General features: G+C 52.4%; 1 pseudogene; it reads left to right on the top strand.

Annotated features, from left to right (window-relative positions):
- Positions 1-6,378: 6,378 nt before the first annotated feature.
- On the top strand, positions 6,379-7,764 carry LOC144804409 (uncharacterized; annotated as a pseudogene).
- Positions 7,765-15,498: the final 7,734 nt, after the last annotated feature.

Raw genomic sequence — 15,498 nt, 5'->3', positions numbered from 1 at the left:
CCCTGCACACACTGCCTGACAAATTAATCCTGTTATAAACCGTTTCCGTCAGGGGTGGAAGCGCGTGCGCTGTGCCACCAGCTGCCAAGCGCTCCGCTCCCTGATTCCCAAAGTTCGCCACAACGCTGAGAAAGAGTGAGGTGGGGACGGGGGAGGGGGGCGGAGGGCTGTCTGAAAGGGGTGCCTAATGGTCGCCACTTGCTCACAGTAACAATAAGCAAGGACTTGATCTAAAGTAGGGCACCAATACTGCAAAGTTAGAAGGGCCTGTCGAATGAACACAAAGGTCACCGTTCGTCACTCAGGTGGGCGAGTGTACGGTTGGAGTTCACCAATCTCTGGGTCAGAATCACCCTCTGCCAAAGGCGCGTGGTCGGTCCCACTAAGGCAGGGCAGCACAGTGGACACCCTATGCTGACCTCCGTGACTGCGAGAGACAGAGGGGGCGGAGAGTACCCCAGTGCCTAATCTGTAGGAGGGGTGACGTCCCTTGTGGAACACTGAGCAAAACCCAAGCGACGCCAAGAAAGAGTCCGGACACTAACGCGCACTAACCAGGAAAGGAGCCTCCGAGCCATGGCCAGAGTCGGACCAGTATCTATCTACATGTCACGAAGTGCCACACCGTTCCCCAACAGCAGCTGGCACCAACGCCCACTGCACACCAGGCGCTTCTCTCCCTAATGGCCCGCCTATCTGACACGCATATTGACTCTTGCGCCAAGGCCGGGTTATCAGCGCGCAGGCAGGGTGGGAGCCGAAGGGAAGCAGGCGGAGCCCGTTTAAGAAATAGAGTGAACTCTCCAGCCACCTCAGCTCGAGGAACCGAAGCCGCGGCGGCTGCTCTGCGCCTGGAAGACGCGGGCACCGTCCAACGCCTGCATCAGAGGCAGCTGTGAGGCAACGTCCAATCCTCGCGGTGAGTACCACCGGATTTTCAAACTAGAAATTATATAATATTTGTGCTCAGCTCGTACTGCAGATGAACACCACAGATTTGGGGCATGAATGTCGCGTGTGAAAAAGTCCTTTCACATGGCTTTAGGTGGGCCGGGTCTCACCGGTGCTGAGCACCGGCAGTTTTTTTTAAGGGGGCCTTGAAACGGGTCCTTATCAGGCTCAGTTTTGTGCCCTGGCACAGGCAGTCCGGTTTTTTGCCAGACTGTAGTGGCATCAGGCACATCATATCGCTGCTCACACTGCTCACTTGTGTGTGTGTGTGACTGCTCCTGGGTGTGTGTGTGTGTGTGTGTGTGTATGTGACTGCTCCAGTGTGTGTGTGTGTGTGTGTGTGACTGCTCCTGGGTGTGTGTGTGTGTGACTGCTCCAGGGTGTGTTTGTATGTGACTGCTCCAGTGTGTGTGTGACTGCTCCAGTGTGTGTGTGTGACTGCTCCTGGGTGTGTGTGTGTGTGTGTGTGTGTGTGTGACTGCTCCAGTGTGTGTGTGTGTGTGTGTGTGTGACTGCTCCAGAGTGTGTGTGTGTGTGTATGTGACTGCTCCAGTGTGTGTGTGTGTGTGACTGCTCCAGTGTGTGTGTGTGTGTGTGTGTGTGTGTGACTGCTCCAGTGTGTGTGTGTGTGTGTGTGTGTGTGTGACTGCTCTGGTTGTGTGTGTGGCTGGCTCTGGGTGTGTGTGGCTGGCTCTGGGTGTGTGTGGCTGGCTCTGGGTGTGTGTGTGGGTGGTAGTAATTGCTGTCTGCTGAGCTCGTCCGTAGGGTACAATAGTTCTCACATTTGCGAGAGATTAAGCTATTGGCAATGTAAAAGACAATGCCATTTATTTATCTGTTTTCAAAACCAACACATACATACAAATTTTGTCATTTACAATGCCAATAGCTCTAACTTCTCCAAAGGCGAAACCGTTGCATTGTAAATGCTTGTTTTAATAGTGATACACTGTTTGACTCCCACGTTTTATCATGTCCCACAGCACCTTCCCGTCACTGATGCATGAGCACTTTTTCTGGTTTAATCAAGTAAATATAAAATCAGGAAATTCTGTGCAATAAATGCAGTTTTTTTTGCAATTGAAACATTTGTCTGATCCTGTGTTACATTACTGTTATAATCATCTAAAAATAATGTTATGCATGCAATTTGTGTTTCCCTGATGGTGAAACATCACAAAGAGATTTATTTCCCTGTGAACCAATGTTTTTGTAAACATATTATAGTCCCACAGGTTCTCAAAATGTATGGGGTTACCCTTGTTCTCCTATTCACATCGAGTTTTGCAGCACTGCAAGAATTAGTATTGTGATTGGCCAACTCCACAGTGTTGATTTTGTTTACCCTGGTAGGATGAAAGTCTCATTTGGCCCCACCAGATTGGAACAGGTTTCCTTCAGGTTGCTCGCAGATGGCGCTTGTCTGTGCTACTGCCAGTCTTGGCTGGCCAAGTGTGTCTGCTGACGAGATAGCTCAGTGGGTTCTGAGGCTATCTGCAGTGATCTAGAGGTCACCGATTTTAATCATTGTGAAAAGAAATGTCTATTAAGTGTCAATAAACAAATGCCAATGGTTGTTTCATGTATCAGGTTTTGGCACATTCAGCAGTTGTGGTTGTAGGACACAAGCTGGGCCAGGAGGGCACGGCCCCCATCGGGTTCCCCTCTAGAGACGCCAGTGCCTCGCCAGATAAAGAAGCGCCCACCTTTCCTCATGATTTTGTGTACACAGAGATGCGGAGCGCCCTTTTTACAATAACATCTCTAGTATGCTGGGCTTACAATCAACATAACTGTGGTAGGAAGAGCTGTGTGGCTCTTAATATTACACGGCCATATCGACGTGGCAAGTTGCATAGAAATCTATTAATCGAGTACATTTTAACAGGCCCTGCGCCACCAAATTAACTATCAGTGCTTGCCTACATCTACACTACAACCGCAGTGCACAATGCATCCATGTATTAAAGGTGTTGCGCTTTGTGGCTTCTGCTGCTACCTCCCCTGAGATATGCCACTCATCCTGGGCAAGTGAACAAGAACAGACTTAACTAGTGCACAATAATGGCGCTCAATTTACCTACCCCAAAAGGTATAGAGGATGTGGCTTAAAGGCTTGAGGCCGACCATGAAGCTGGAGAAGTAAGTTTGCGTCTGGCGAGAGGCTCAAACATACTGTGATTCTGGGCAAATCGACTAATCTCCCCGTGCCTAAAAATGAAAGTGTCCGTCTTTAATGCAACTGGGTGCCTTCTGAGAATAAGTGGGAGAAGAAGCCAGAAGGGTGAGATGTCACCAAAAGATTAAAAAATGATGAATTGGAGCGGTCCAGGGAGAGCCTTCATTGGTACCCGGCAGTAGCAGAGTGGGCACTGAGTACAGTGGTACAGAAGAACTCGGAGGGGGCATTGATGTAAGTTCAAAGCTTGCAAAACATGACCAGACTTTGGCTTAATGTGGTGTGTGAAAGGTAGCACAGAAGTCAAGGAGGATAGGGACAGATGAAAGATGGGCAGAGATAACAGAGGGTATGCAGAAAGGGAGGATGCTGAGAGGAGTTTTTAAATTTATCCTGCTTGGCTGATCATAGAGGACGTGAAGAGATGCTGGCGGTAAGGGAGAACAGGCCCCTGTGGAGGGCGAATCTTTGAAAGGTTTCAGTGAAGAAGGTTTTGTAGGTTACAATGAGCATCAGTGAATGCAGTGCTGGTGACAATTTCAAAGTAGGGATGAAAGGTGGACCCAAAAAACAGTGACTGTCAGCTAAGTGAGATTGATTGAGATTGTGAGGGGCCACTTTCTGCTGGCATGTTATGGGTCTTAATGCAGCCATTATTTCCCCTGAAGAGGTGCTAAAGCATTTTGTGGATTGCTAGAATAAGGGGTCAAGTTTGTCATGGTGTTTCCATTAGTGTCATTCAATTTGTAATATTCCTCTCGTACTGACTTGTGAAATTTTGTTCACACTACATATGTGGGCGCTAATTTGAGTTATTGGGATTTGTAAGAGTCATGCCTATGAATGCCAGCTGTCGTGCTGTTTGTTATCTAGTTATCATGCCATTCATACGTAGTTATCATGACACGTTCATAGGGATAAGTTCTGCAATATACAAACAGCATAACAGTGCCATTTAATCTGTTAAGTACGTTGTTTGAAACTACAGGCCTGATTTATATGTTGGCAGAAAGGGAACTCCGTCACAGCGACAATGGTGTTCTGTCTCTGCAATATATAGTGGTCTGCCTGCCCGACCTATATGCGGGGGACCTTAAGTTTGGCCATGGCAGAGACTATTACGTCTCTGCTGCAGTAAAAACCTCTCCGATGACCCTGCGAAGTAAGGGCCATTGGAGAAATGGCTACATGTCTGCCAGCACAGCATCACTCAGGGCCACATCAGTATCACTTGGGCCACATCAGTATCACTCGGGCCACATCAGTATCACTCGGGCCACATCAGTATCACTCGGGCCACATCAGTATCACTCAGCGTTACATCAGTATCACTCCGCATCGCCTTTGCACTAGTACACCACCATATCCTCATCACTCAACAAGACCTGAGTATCATTCAGCATCACCTCAGCATCGTCTCGGCACCAGTTACCACCACTACCACCTCAGCATCACTCGGGGCCACCGCAGAATCACTCGGGGCCACCACCGCATCACTCGGGGCCACCACCGCATCATTCGGGGCCACCACCGCATCATTCGGGGCCACCACCGCATCACTCGGGGCCACCACCGCATCACTCGGGGCCACCACCGCATCACTCGGGGCCACCACCGCATCACTCGGGGCCACCACCGCATCACTCGGCGCCACCACCGCATCACTCGGTGCCACCACTACCACCTCAGCACCACCTCAGCCCACTCTCTGAATCTGGCATCTATTGATTCTCCCCTAGCGTCTGGCCGCTGCTAGTGTTATAATACAGGTACTAGCTCCCAACCTTCACCCTCCGATTGTTTATGCCCCCTCCAAACAAAGCTTTAACAAACAACCATTGGTATAAGCAGAAACAAGTTGCCAGCATTGCAAGAACAAAAGAAAACTGAGGACATTTTTCATTGTAAATACTTTTTTTAATGTGGTTGTTCAGTTGTACATAATGCCTTCTTGGTCATATATAAGATAACAAAAATGCTTCTGTCACTCCCCCCTGCGCGAACCCCCCATCCCCTCTGCGCGAACCCCCCTTCCCCTCTGCGCGAACCCCCCTTCATTGTTTACACAGTTAATTTATGGCGCACCTAAATGAATACAATGACAATCTTGGTCGCCTACCAGCAAGTCCTTCGAAAACGTGACCAATCCAGATCTACAAACTGCTCAGCAACTGTGATACAGTGTCATGCCATGGCTGTGCTTGCCTCCATACAAAGTAATCAGAAGTAGATAAAGCAGCCAACAACACAACTGTGCAGCACTGTTTGTACTGTGAGCTGCATGGCAGGAAATAGGCAGGAAGTAGGCAGGAAGTAGGCACATCGCTATGTAAACCCCCACTATAAAAGCTACCCCTCTGTGGGGAGGAAGAGAGGCTGGAACACTCCGAAGCGGACGAAGAAGAAGGAAACACCACTTCCTGGTTGCCGAGAACACAGAACCAGGAAGTCAATCGCGCTCTAGTGGTTGAACAGCGGAAGGGGGAGGAGTCCCGTCGGCCGACGGAACCAGGAAGCATAAAAGTTAGAGGCGTGGAACGGACGGTGTGCCAGGGCGGAGAGGAGGCTGTGGAGCACCCGGAGGAGATCGGAAGGGAGGAGAGCGTGAGAGCGGAGGCGGAGGAGATCGGAAGAGAGTAGAGCGTGAGAGCGGAGGCGGAGGAGATTCGAAGAGAAGAGAGCGCGAGGGCGGAGGCGGCTGCGGAACCCCCGGAGGCAGAGGAGAGTACACTGCGAGTGCTGCTGAGCGACGTCACCAACACTGCTACCATACCCGGTGGGCTGAAGGGAGAAGACGCCACGGGTCCTGCTGCTGTGGTCCGAGAGTCGGGCCACAGCCCAAGGCAAGTGCTGTTGAAAGGGGCGTTCTGGTGGGGTGTTTGGGGAGGTGGGAGGTAGCAAGGTCGGGGAGGCGGGAGGCCCCGCGGTGACCCTTGCACTGAAATCACAACCCCTGTTTCTTTAACTTGGTGAAGGTAGCACTACAAGTAGCACTGAGAATCGATCAGTAAAACCCGTTTATTTTTCCTTTTCCCTGAGGCCACGAGAACCGGGATCCCGGATCAAACCATGACGTTCCCTGCATACAGAAAACGACCCCAAGAAGGAAGGAATACTACAACCACTCATAAACTTGTAACCTTTAATAAATCTTGCTTAACTTTTGACAAACAGTGCTCTGGTCTCAGTCTCTGTCCACCCCTGCCCCTGACAAAGTGGTGTCAGAAGTGGGATAGACAGGTGACGCCATGACACAGCCCGTGCCTGTCCCGGTGGAGAACATTATAACTCAGTTAGCGGAGGGACAGAGACACCTTCAACTGGTGTTCGAACAACAGCTTCAAACCGCCAAGACAGAAAGGGATGCACTGCAAGAAGCCTTAAAGGATCAAGCCACCCTTCTTACCACCAATCAGCAGGTACAGGATACGGCTATACTGCGCCTCACAGACGCCATAGCCACTGCTCGCATCCATCCCAATGTGCCCAGTTCGGTGCTACAAAAATTCCAGGACGGGGAGGACCCGGACTATTTTTTTACTAATTTCGAACGGGTAGCGACAACTGCGTCCTGGCCAAAGGAGAGATGGAGTCAGTATATAGCCCCCCTTCTAGCAGGCGAGTTACAGGCGGCATACCAGGCAGCAAATCCAGCAGGCAGGACAACTTATGAGGACGTGAAGAAAGCCATCCTCGAGAGACTTGGGTGCGATCAAGAGTACTACAGGGCCAAATTCAGGAAAGAAAGGTGGAACCCCAGAGACAATCCACGAGCCCTGTATTATCGAATCCAAGACTTAGGCATAAGATGGCTGACACCCCTTAACACAACCATAGAAGACCTGATGGCTAAGGTCTTCCTAGAACAATTCCTGGATGCCTTACCCCCATCCACTCGATCCTGGATTAGGCAACATCCCAACCTTACCCCAACTGTAGCGGTGGACTTAGCCTGTGCATATCACAGGTCGCCTGAATTTCGCACAAGCCCTAGTAAAGCACCCGTTCCCAGCCCTCGACCCTTGCTTCCCAGACCCCAAAGCAGACCAGAACCCAGGGTTCCCCTCCTTCCCCGCGTTCCATTTAGGCCGACCAGCCCCGGATCTGGGTCTGGTACACAGGGACCCCAGTGCTATCACTGTTCGGAGTGGGGACATATCGCCCGAAACTGCCCACACAGAAGCCAACCGGCCGAACCCATGGAGATAGGGTATTCCAGAGGGCGTGTGTACGTCATAGGCAAGGGACCTTGTCAGTATAAAAGAGAGGTTTTCCTTAATGGAAAAAAATAACAAGCCCTATTAGACACCGGTTGTCGTGTGTCTGTGGTTGACACCTCGCTGGTCCATCCCCATCAGATACAGAAAGAAGAGACCGTCTATGTGACCTGCGTTCATGGTAACACCAAAGGATATCCCGTAGCAGAGGTCTTGCTGGAAGTGTCCGATGACCCCCAATTGCGCCGAGTGGGCGTTATACCCTCCCTGCCAGAGGCCGTTATCATAGGCACCGATCACCCAAAGTTCGATCAATACATCGATGAAGCCAAAAAAGACTCCGTAAACTGGTGGAGGGAGGCCCCTTTTGTAGACAGCGATGTGGAGGGGATAGCAGGGAGAGACCGTAAGAGTTGAAAGGAAAAGAGAAGAGAGAAAGCCGAGTACTCCCAGTTGAAAGGGCTATTGTCTGTTTTTTCTATGACCCCTGCAGATACGGTGGGACCTGCTCGTAGCTTCCGGTCAGCTCAGTTGGATGACAATACCTTGTTGCATGCCTGGGAGCAAGTACAAGAACGGGACAACGACAAGGTAGGACCCTATTTCTATGTACAACGGGGTTTGTTGTATAGGGCCACCAGAAAGGGTGACACGGTATCAACCCAACTCCTTGTACCGCTGGCATTCCGTAGACATGTGTTAGAGCTCGCACACAATTATACTGGGGGAGGACACTATGGCAAAGAACAGACTCTTTCTTATCTTCTAACCCGATTCTATTGGCCCGGTGTTTATAGAGATGTGGCTAAACATTGTGCGGCTTGCCCTCGGTGCCAGTACTCCAATCCCGCTGCTGTCCTAAAGGCTCCCTTACACCCTCTTCCCATCATAGACGTACCATTCAAACGGGTGGGTATGGATATTGTGGGACCCCTAACTCCCTCAGCAAGAGGACATAAGTATCTACTGGTGATTGTTGATTACGCCAGTAGGTACCCCAAGGCATTTCCTTTGTCTACAGTGTCTACTCCGGTGATAGCCAGGGCTATGATCACTCTCTTCACCCGAGTGGGTTTCCCTGAGGAAATCCTCACGGACCAGGGGACCCCCTTTATGTCTCGATTAATGTCTCGCATTTGTGAAATCCTGGGCGTCAGGCAGATACGGACTTCAGCCTATCATCCTCAGACAGATGGCCTTGTGGAGCGGTACAACAAGACCATAAAGAACATGCTCCGCAAGGTCATCTCAGAAACAGGGAGAAATTGGGACCACCAGTTACCCCTTATACTGTTTGCCATAAGGACTCACGAACAGAGGTCTACGGGGTTTTCCCCCTTTGAAGTTCTGTTCGGTCGGAGACCCCGAACCCTGCTAGATATGGCCGCAGAACAGTGGGAGGAGGAGGAAGAGGAGGGCCAACCCCTACCCCAATATGCAGCTGACTTGAGAAATTCCATTTCTCAGATATGGGGTATGGTCCATGACCATCTGGAAGATGCCCAAGCGTCCCAGAAAAACCTGTACGACCGCAATAGCCGCTTAAGGACCTTCCAACCAGGGGATAGAGTGTTGCTACTGCTTCCCTCGTCCGACAATAAATTGTTGTCCAAATGGCAAGGGCCCTTCACTATAGAGAAGCAGGTAACCCCGGTCACATACAGCGTGCTTCAACCCCTACATCCCGGTGGGAAGCAAATATACCATGTGAATCTGTTAAAAAGCTGGGTAGAACCTCCTGAAAATGTAGAGACAGGACAGTCATCTTTACTGGTAACCACACAGACACCTCTGGGCATTCCTGTCATCCCCACTACTTTGTCCTCCCCGGATGACATTCCCATAGGAAAGGTCATAAACCCCACCCAAAGGATCCAACTCGAGGCCACTCTCGCCCAGTTCCCTGGTCTCTTTTCCTCCAAACCCGGATTAACCACCATGGTACAACACGACATCGTCGTCCTAAACGACACCATTGTCAAACAGAGGCCCTATAGGATACCCGAAGCTAGAAGGGAGGCCGTAGAAAAGGAAGTAACTGCCATGCTAGAGGCCAATATCATAGAACCCTCCGCTAGCAACTGGTGTTCTCCCATCGTGATAGTACCGAAGCCCGATGGCAGTTTACGTTTTTGTATCGACTTTAGGCAAGTGAATAGTGTCACCAAGTTCGATACGTACCCAATGCCAAGGGTCGACGAGGTGCTAGAAAAGCTAGAAGCCGCAACGTACATGTCTACTCTTGATCTAACCAAGGGTTATTGGCAGATCCCTTTGTCCCCACTTGCCAAAGAAAAAACTGCCTTTTCAACCCCCTCAGGACTCTACCATTTCCGGGTGTTGCCCTTCGGCCTCCATGGGGCTCCCGCTACATTTCAAAGGCTTATGGATCGCCTCCTCCAACCCCACCGAGCTTATGCGGCCGCATATCTCGATGACATCGTGATCTTTAGCACGTCCTGGGAGGAACATGTACACCATCTTGTTGAAGTGTTCACAGCCATACAGAACACTGGCCTGAAAATTAATCCTAAGAAGTCGTTACTGGCCACTGATTCCATCCATTACTTGGGATACACCATTCAGGGTGGCCATCTAAAACCCCAGATGAGTAAAGTGGAAGCCATTAAAGCGATACCTAGCCCCAAAACAAAAAAGGATGTCAGATCGTTCCTTGGGTTTATCGGCTATTACAGGCGGTTCATTCCCCACTTTTCCACCCTCGCAGAACCCCTTACTGACCTGTTAGCCAACAGACAACCTACACACATTAGGGTATGGGAACCCAAACATGAAACCAGCTTCCAGAAACTTAAATCCATGATATGCTCTACGCCAATCCTACGGTGCCCAAACTTTCAGACACATTTCGTGTTGCAAACAGATGCCTCTGGTGTTGGCCTAGGGGCGGTTCTTCAACAGCCCGATCAGACAGGTGAACTGAGGCCGGTTTTGTTTATAAGCAGGAAGTTGTTCCCGAGAGAAGTACATTACTCCACTGTGGAAAAAGAGTGTCTGGCCATCAAATGGGCGGTGGAGGCACTACAGTATTATCTTTTGGGTCGTACATTCACTTTGTTGACTGATCATGCTCCCCTCACTTGGCTTGCTCGGAATAAAGACACCAACCAACGTATACTCAGGTGGTTCCTGTCATTGCAACCCTTTTCGTTTCAGACCCTGCATGTTCCTGGTTCCAAACAGGTCTGTGCTGACTATCTGTCCCGTCATCCGTACCCCGAGTGGCCACCCCGTCCGTTCTTGAGGGGGAGGATGTGTGGGGAGGAAGAGAGGCTGGAACACTCCGAAGCGGACGAAGAAGAAGGAAACACCACTTCCTGGTTGCCGAGAACACAGAACCAGGAAGTCAATCGCGCTCTAGTGGTTGAACAGCGGAAGGGGGAGGAGTCCCGTCGGCCGACGGAACCAGGAAGCATAAAAGTTAGAGGCGTGGAACGGACGGTGTGCCAGGGCGGAGAGGAGGCTGTGGAGCACCCGGAGGAGATCGGAAGGGAGGAGAGCGTGAGAGCGGAGGCGGAGGAGATCGGAAGAGAGGAGAGCGTGAGAGCGGAGGCGGAGGAGATTCGAAGAGAAGAGAGCGCGAGGGCGGAGGCGGCTGCGGAACCCCCGGAGGCAGAGGAGAGTACACTGCGAGTGCTGCTGAGCGACGTCACCAACACTGCTACCATACCCGGTGGGCTGAAGGGAGAAGACGCCACGGGTCCTGCTGCTGTGGTCTGAGAGTCGGGCCACAGCCCAAGGCAAGTGCTGTTGAAAGGGGCGTTCTGGTGGGGTGTTTGGGGAGGTGGGAGGTAGCAAGGTCGGGGAGGCGGGAGGCCCCGCGGTGACCCTTGCACTGAAATCACAACCCCTGTTTCTTTAACTTGGTGAAGGTAGCACTACAAGTAGCACTGAGAATCGATCAGTAAAACCCGTTTATTTTTCCTTTTCCCTGAGGCCACGAGAACCGGGATCCCGGATCAAACCGTGACGTTCCCTGCATACAGAAAACGACCCCAAGAAGGAAGGAATACTACAACCACTCATAAACTTGTAACCTTTAATAAATCTTGCTTAACTTTTGACAAACAGTGCTCTGGTCTCAGTCTCTGTCCACCCCTGCCCCTGACACCCTCATAGCATTGTGGGAACAGAAACACCACCAAAAACTTAGCAAAGGCCCAAAAGTGCAGTTCTACCCGTCTGCCATCCAAAACTGGGGTATCTGATTCAGACTGCCTACCAGTGTCTGAGCTGCACCCTTGCCCCTCCACCATATCCACCCATTCGAGTCCATATCAACAAGCCCACCTCCATTATGGAGTGTGTAAAAAAAAAACCTTTTGCATTTTATGAGCTTAGTCTTAAAACCCATCCTTAAAAACAACAGAAACACTTGACTAGATTAAACTAGTCTGTATTTTAAAAGAATATGCAAGACTAGAGTGGGTGTTCTTGGCGAGATTAAGCCCTAAACGTGAGCTGCATGGGACCAATAATCTGAAAGTATTCCTTGGCAATCTCACTTCTGCTACTACTTGATGTTTCAAAATATTCTAGGAAACAGCCAGTGTGCCCTGCTGACGTTAATTCCTAAAACACCAAACTGACAGTGCTCTCTGTCCCTCTAAAAACAAGGCACTAGAGTAAGGTTGGCATTAAATCCAGCTGCAAAGCATGTTGTTAAACACGATTTACTTTGTTAGTAATCTGAAATTTACGAGGTTGAAAGTATACACATTAGCATGTGTAAAATTAATTGGTTGAAAATGTTCAATCAAAAGAGTCACTGATAACCAACATCTCTGCACTGTTACATGTAATGGGCTCTGTTTGTGTGTTCTGTAATTGAAATTATATTAAAGAATCACTCCTAGTCTGAATCCAAGCACATGGGTTGCACCATGCTGCACGCCTCACACTGCTGCACGCCTCACACTGCTGCACGCCTCACACAGCTGCACGCCTCACACAGCTGCACGCCACACACTGCTGCACGCCACACACTGCTGCACGCCACACACTGCTGCACGCCTCACACTGCTGCACGCCTCACACTGCTGCTCGCATCACACTGCTGCACGCCACACACTGCTGCTGCACGCCACACACTGCTGCTGCACGCCACACACTGCTGCTGCACGCCACACACTGCTGCTGCACGCCACACACTGCTGCTGCACGCCACACACTGCTGCTGCACGCCACACACTGCTGCTGCACGCCACACACTGCTGCTGCACGCCACACACTGCTGCACGCCTCACTCTGCTGCACGCCTCACTATGCTGCACGCCACACACTGCTGCACGCAACACACTGCTGCACGCCTCACACTGCTGCATGCCACACACTGCTGCACGCCTCACTCTGCTGCACGCCACACACTGCTGCACGCCACACACTGCTGCACGCCACACACTGCTGCACGCCTCACACTGCTGCACGCCTTACACTGCTGCACGCCTCACACTGCTGCACGCCTCACACTGCTGCTCGCATCACACTGCTGCACGCCACACACTGCTGCTGCACGCCACACACTGCTGCTGCACGCCACACACTGCTGCTGCACGCCACACACTGCTGCTGCACGCCACACACTGCTGCTGCACGCCACACACTGCTGCTGCACGCCACACACTGCTGCTGCACGCCACACACTGCTGCACGCCTCACTCTGCTGCACGCCTCACTCTGCTGCATGCCACACACTGCTGCACGCCACGCACTGCTGCATTACTCACACTGCTGCACGCCACGCACTGCTGCATTACTCACACTGCTGCATTACTCACACTGCTGCATTACTCACACTGCGGCATTACTCACACTGCGGCATTACTCACACTGCGGCATTACTCACACTGCCACATTACTCTCACTGCTGCCCGCCACACACTGCTGCACGCCACACACTGCTGCACGCCACACACTGCTGCACGCCACACACTGCTGCACACCACACACTGCAGCACGCCACACATTGCAGCACGCCACACACTGCAGCACGCCACACACTGCAGCACGCCACACACTGCTGCACGCCACACACTGCTGCACGCCTCACACTGCTGCACGCCTCACAACACCACCACATCACTCGGGGGCACCGCCACATCACTCTGTGACACCGCCACATCACTCTGGGACACCGCCACATCACTCTGGGACACCGCCACATCACTCTGGGATAACACCACATCACTCTGGGACACCACATCACTCTGGGACACCACCACATCACTCTGGGACACCACCACATCACTCTGGGACACACACTGCTGCACGCCTCACACTGCTGCATTACCCACACTGCTGCACGCCTCACACTGCTGCATTGCTGCATGCGGCGCATTGCTGCATGCGACACACTGCTGTACACCTCACACTGCTGCATTACTCACACTGCGGCATTACTCACACTGAGGCATTACTCACATTACTCACACTGCTGCCCGCCACACACTGCTGCCCTCCACACACTGCTGCCCGCCACACACTGCTGCACGCCACACACTGCTGCACGCCACACACTGCTGCACACCACACACTGCTGCACACCACACACTGCTGCCCGCCACACACTGCTGCACGCCACACACTGCTGCACGCCACACACTGCTGCACGCCACACACTGCTGCACACCTCACACTGCTGCACGCCTCTCAACACCACCACATCACTCTGGGGCACCGCCACATCACTCTGGGGCACCGCCACATCACTCTGGGACACCACCACATCACTCTGGGACACCACATCACTCTGGGACACCACCACATCACTCTGGGACACCAGCACATCACTCGGGGGCCACACACTGCTGCACGCCTCACACTGCTGCATTACCCACACTGCTGCACGCCTCACACTGCTGCATTGCTGCATGCGGCGCATTGCTGCACGCGACACTCTGCTGCACGCCTCACACTGCTGCACGCCTCACACTGCTGCACGCCTCACACTGCTGCACGCCTCACACTGCTGCACACCTCACACTGCTGCACGCCACGCACTGCTGCATTACTCACACTGCTGCACGCCACGCACTGCTGCATTACTCACACTGCTGCATTACTCACACTGCTGCATTACTCACACTGCGGCATTACTCACACTGCGGCATTACTCACACTGCGGCATTACTCACACTGCCACATTACTCTCACTGCTGCCCGCCACACACTGCTGCACGCCACACACTGCTGCACGCCACACACTGCTGCACGCCACACACTGCTGCACACCACACACTGCAGCACGCCACACATTGCAGCACGCCACACACTGCAGCACGCCACACACTGCAGCACGCCACACACTGCTGCACGCCACACACTGCTGCACGCCTCACACTGCTGCACGCCTCACAACACCACCACATCACTCGGGGGCACCGCCACATCACTCTGTGACACCGCCACATCACTCTGGGACACCGCCACATCACTCTGGGACACCGCCACATCACTCTGGGATAACACCACATCACTCTGGGACACCACATCACTCTGGGACACCACCACATCACTCTGGGACACCACCACATCACTCTGGGACACACACTGCTGCACGCCTCACACTGCTGCATTACCCACACTGCTGCACGCCTCACACTGCTGCATTGCTGCATGCGGCGCATTGCTGCATGCGACACACTGCTGTACACCTCACACTGCTGCATTACTCACACTGCGGCATTACTCACACTGAGGCATTACTCACATTACTCACACTGCTGCCCGCCACACACTGCTGCCCTCCACACACTGCTGCCCGCCACACACTGCTGCACGCCACACACTGCTGCACGCCACACACTGCTGCACACCACACACTGCTGCACACCACACACTGCTGCCCGCCACACACTGCTGCACGCCACACACTGCTGCACGCCACACACTGCTGCACGCCACACACTGCTGCACACCTCACACTGCTGCACGCCTCTCAACACCACCACATCACTCTGGGGCACCGCCACATCACTCTGGGGCACCGCCACATCACTCTGGGACACCACCACATCACTCTGGGACACCACATCACTCTGGGACACCACCACATCACTCTGGGACACCAGCACATCACTCGGGGGCCACACACTGCTGCACGCCTCACACTGCTGCATTACCCACACTGCT

Source organism: Lissotriton helveticus, chromosome 1_2 (assembly GCF_964261635.1).
Source record: "Lissotriton helveticus chromosome 1_2, aLisHel1.1, whole genome shotgun sequence".
Classification (NCBI taxonomy): domain Eukaryota; kingdom Metazoa; phylum Chordata; class Amphibia; order Caudata; family Salamandridae; genus Lissotriton; species Lissotriton helveticus.
The sequence above is the reverse complement of the archived record's forward strand: the minus strand, read 5'-3'. Positions and strand labels throughout refer to the sequence as shown.